Source organism: Bos javanicus, chromosome 14 (genome assembly GCF_032452875.1).
Source record: "Bos javanicus breed banteng chromosome 14, ARS-OSU_banteng_1.0, whole genome shotgun sequence".
In the NCBI taxonomy this organism is placed as follows: domain Eukaryota; kingdom Metazoa; phylum Chordata; class Mammalia; order Artiodactyla; family Bovidae; genus Bos; species Bos javanicus.
The window spans coordinates 9476439-9481606 of NC_083881.1; positions in this window are offsets into that span (position 1 = coordinate 9476439).

Below are 5168 nucleotides of genomic sequence, written 5' to 3' on the forward strand. Positions count from 1 at the left end.
GCTGAAGATGGTGACCAGCTGTTCCTTGTCATCTCTAAGAATAACACCAGAGGAGTCTACATTAAATGCCAGAAATGGAGCAAAGGCAGAGCTTCCAATCTTCACAGCAAAGGAGGTGGACAAACCACGGGGAGGCAGAAGCATTATTCATCAAACCCTTGGGAAGAACTAGCAATAGTTCTGTGTCAGGTTGTGAAGAGTTACTGATGCAATAAAGTCCCTCCCAGGCTACTCCAAGAGCTCATAAATTTACAAGTACTAAAAAATTTGTCAGAACCGATCATAAATAAAAATAAATATGATGATTATAGTGGATAACTGTTGTTTTCTTCTCAGCAACCTGCCTTCTAATGTGAACACCTCTACTCCTCTTGGTTCTTTTGAGACTACTTCCTCTCCCATCTTATTCACATGCCTGGAAAAGGAGCAGTTCCTGTATATGAGTTCACCTTCTGAGTACATTTGATTGGTCCAGAGGTTGGGCCGATGGTCCCGTCCCTGAGGTTTTGGGAAAGGAGGACTCACAGTAGAAACACTAACTTTGGAAAATATATGAAAAGCTTGGGAATTGTCAGTTGTTATTTATTGTACATGATGAACCTGAGAAATAAAACAGAGATGAGAGGGAAGGATACTTAGCTTAAAAGAGAGGGGAAAAAAGTAGACAAATCAGATTCAGAAAGAGGAGTACAGATCATTGACCCAGGATTTTAGTACCATTCGAGTGTCTGGTTCTGATTCCTCCTAAGGTGCTGGCACATTCCCGTCTCATGCAATCACAAGACCATTTGTAATAAACTGTCCCTTTTGTTAAGTCAGTTTGAATAGGGTTTCTGTCATGTAAAACCTATTAGTGTTTGCTAATACTATAACAACGATGACAGAATCATTACAGTAGTAGCTTCCACCAATTATGTGGTAAATGTTCACTTTATGGTTTCTTGCTTTCTGTCTCCATATTTTCATAAACATCCTCCTCTTCTTCAGACACTGTAGGTGTCATGTTGGGATAGAGAAGACTAAATTTAAATATCACTGTGAGATGCATTGACAGAACCTGAGAAGAACAAAATGACTCTGATTCTACTTAAAGGATGATTCAATCATTGTTGAGAAGCAGAATGCAAAAGTGATTCTAGGCTTTTATTTTTCATGAAATTCAATGCAATCCAGCCTCATATCTTTTTCTGCTCCCTTTTGTGCAGGCTGTTGTCTCCTCAAACATTCCAAGGTCTGCGTGACCCCAGGGCCTTTGCACTGACGTAGAAGACTGTTTGATACTTCATAAGCATTCAACAGTCCCCAGGCTACAGTGCTTTGCCCATACTGGGCGCGAAGGGATAAAGCTGTGAACTGAGGTTGAAACAAAGTAATAAAAATAGTACAAAAAAAAAAAAGTTAATTTCCAGCCGCAACAGCTAAATTGCTGAGCTCCAGCCACTCCAAATCTTACATAAAAGAATTTGGAAGTCAAGTCCACTTGAAGTATCTCACACATTCTCCCAAATGGCAGTCAGATGTGCATACGTCTTTCCTCTCTGCAGCTCCCAGCTTGGGATGAGTGTTAACAGGTCCCTGCAGAGATACCTTCTGCAATCTCAGGTAGGTCCCAAGAAACTTCTGGGTCAAGGTGAGGGAAATTCCCCACCTGCTTGGGCATCCACTGTCACCAGGCTGCACTGCTGACTTGTACCCTCTGAAACTTGGGTTCATTTATTTTTACACTGGTGCTTTCTTTTTCTTATCTCCATTAGAGATGTCTTTTCATAAGTCTGATGTGTGTGCATGCCACCTAAGTGGCTTCAGTCGTGTTCAACTCTTTGCGACCCTAAGGACTATAGCCTGCCAGGCTCCTCTGTCCATGGGATCCTCCAGGCAAGGTTATTGGAATGGGTTGCCATGCCCTTCTCTTGGAAGGGGATATTCCAAACCCAGTGATCAAACCGCATCTCTTAAGTCTCCTGCATTAGCAGCCAGGTTCTTTACCACTAGCGCTACCTGATGAGGGAGTGTCAAAATGAGAGTTGGTTATGACAGAGGTTGGAGAAGACTCTTGACAGTCCCTTGGACTGCAAGAAGATCCAACCAGTCCATCTTAAAGGAAATCAGTCCCGAATATTCACTGGAAGGACTGAAGCTGAAACTCCAATACTTTGACCACCTAATGCGAAGAACTGACTCATTTGAAAAGACCCTGATGCTGGGAAAGATTGAAGGCAGGAAGAGAAGGGGATGACAGAGGATGAGATGGTTGGATGGCATCACTGACTCGATGGACATGAGTTTGAACAAGCTCCGGGTGTTGGAGACGGACAAGGAAGCCTGGTGTGCTGCAGTCCATGGGGTTGCAAAGAGTCAGACACGACTGAACGACTGAACTGAACTGAATTGATGACAGATGAAAAGATGTTCATTGTGTTGTGCTCAAAATTACTTTCCCCTTTAAACTACTGCCTGCAGAAGTCTGGGTCCCTGGATAGTTCTGACCCATAAGATACACTTCTGGGGATACTGAAGGGTCATCTTATTTCCTGGTATTTTGAGGAGGAGGAGGAGAAGGGGTGCATATTAACATGTGTGATGTGTCTGAGCCAGAGGCTGTTTTTACTATTTAATTCTCATCATAGTAGAGTGATGTAGATAACACTGTTCCTGTTTCTGCAGGACTAGGTACACAGAGGGACGTTGCCCGAGGCAACACAGCCAGTGAGTGACAGAGCCGGAAGCCACATCTTTGTCATCCAGATGCTGGACTCACTCCACCACGCTTCTTTTCCACACGAGCCGCTGTCCTTCCCATTGGTGAGAAAACAGAGCCCTAGATCATCACCTTGGATCTCCAGACAACACAGGACATGAAAAGAATTAGTAAGCACCTGATTTAAGAATCTATCTGGGACTTCCCAGTGGTCCAGTGGTTAAGGATCCATCTGTCAGTGCAGGGCACAGGGGTTCTATTCCTGGTCTGGAAGATTTCACATGCTGCAAGAAAACTAAGCCCATCTGTGCTCCATGCTCAGTCACTTCAGTTTTGTCCAACTCTTTGTGACCTCATGGACGGTAGAACACCAGGCTCCTCTGTCCATGGGATTTTCCAGGCAAGAATACTGGAGTGGAATTCCTACTCCAGGGGATCTTCCAGACCCTAGGATTGAACCTGCTCTCTTGCACTGCAGGTGGATTCTTTACTCCTGAGCTGCCAGGGAAGCCCAACCAAACCCAGGTGCCCCAACTGTTGAGCCTGTGCTGTAGAGCCCAGGAGCCACAACTACTGAATCTCATCCCTAGAGCCCATGCTCTGCAATGAGAAGTCACTGCATTGAGAAGCCCACTCCCCACTAGAGAGTAGCCCCCACTCTCTGCAACTAGAGAAAGCACACTTGCAAAAATGAAGGCCCGGCACAGCCATAAACAAATAAAAAAATGATTAAAAGAAGAAGAAGAATGTATTTGAGATGTGACAAGAAAGGAATATCTGGATAGGGGCAGTGACTAAGCTACAGTCACGTAGCCAGCTCGTGTCTGAGATGGAGTTTCCTGACATTTGCATGACTGTTTTGTTTTCCCCCTAAATCACTACAGTCTGGGGACAGTGCATGGAGAGGGATTTGCTAGTCTCTGAATTATCCCCAACCCTGACTCCACAGGCTATCCTAAGCCCAGGACAGTAAACTGTGGTCCTGTGTGCCTGGCCTTCTCTCCTGGTCTACTGCCTGCTTTTGGCAGCTGCTGGGGCTTGCTAAATGTCTCGGGAAACTATGGAGTAAGTGACTTTGAGATAAACAAGTGTTTATTTGCTCTTGAAAGTGACCTTAATTACACCTGTCAAAAGATTTCCACTTGAACAGATTTAACAAGGAAACTAGAGGGCGAGTGGACATTTAGAGCTCCAAATTCAAAAAGCTCAGCAATTAAGTTCTTCTGGGCTCCTTTATCTGGGAACCTGCCAGGCTCCGGCAGCCATGGGGCCCAAGACAGCATGCTGTGGGAATGGCTTCTTCATCACAGGCACTTCTTGTTTCTCCCACCCTCTGAAGGTAGGAATCCCTGAGGCTCAACTACACAAACACAAAGTTCTGGCTTCTGAAAGCATTTTCATGGTTATCTAATGCAAAGCCCAACTCAAGCTTCCCCAGCTCCACGTTATCCCCAGAAGACAATGCTCCAGCCTCCGCCTGAATCTCTCCAGTGACCATGAGCTCACCGTCAGCCCTGGGGGTTAGGCAGTGATGGGCATGGAGATGAGGGCTGCACTCCGAGGTGTTAAGACCTGAGTTTAAATATGGGATTCTTGGCTGATCAGCTGGGATCTTGGCCCAGTTTCTTACCTCTCTGTTTATGGAATGGAGACATTAGCACAACTAGAGCTCATGGTGACTCAGTGACAGAACGTCTAGACTTAACACAGCTCTTGGTGTTCAGTACATGTGAAAATCAGTCCATTTCTTACTCTTCTGCTCTAATACATTTGTCTATAATGCCATGCAACATCCCACAGTCTTGAACAATATCATGCAATTTAAATGTTTAAAATAGCACCTCTATGAACAGAGCCACTGTGGAAAATGGTATGGAGGTTTCTCAAAAAACTAAGAGTAGAACTACCATATGACCCAGAAATTCCTCACCTGGGCATCTGTCTGGAAAAAAAAAAACAAAAACAGAAACTCTAATTTGAAAAGACACATATGCCACCCAGAGTTCACAGCAGCACTGTTTTCAAATTGCCAAGATATGGAAACAACTTAAGTGTCTATCAAGAAACAAATGAATAAAGAAGAGAGGGTGTGCGCATATGCGACTGTTAACCAACACAAGGAGACTGCTGTGTTCACCAAATCCTGTTTCATATTCCTCCTTCCTTGGCCAATGGAATGCTAGACTTCTGAGCACCTTGTAAAGGTCATGTGGCTATTTCTTGCCCATGAAACATGAACAGCAGTGATGTATATTTTTTCAGTTGAGCTAAAATCAGTCCTGAATGTTCATTGGAAAAACTGATGCTGAAGCTGAAGCTCCAATACTCTGGCCACCTGATGCCGAGAGCCAACTCATTGGAAAAGATCCTGGAAAAGGTTGAGGGCAGGAGGAGAAGGGGACAGCAGAGGATGAGGTTGTTAGATAGCATCACCAACATGATAGACATGAATTTGAGCAAACTTTGGCAG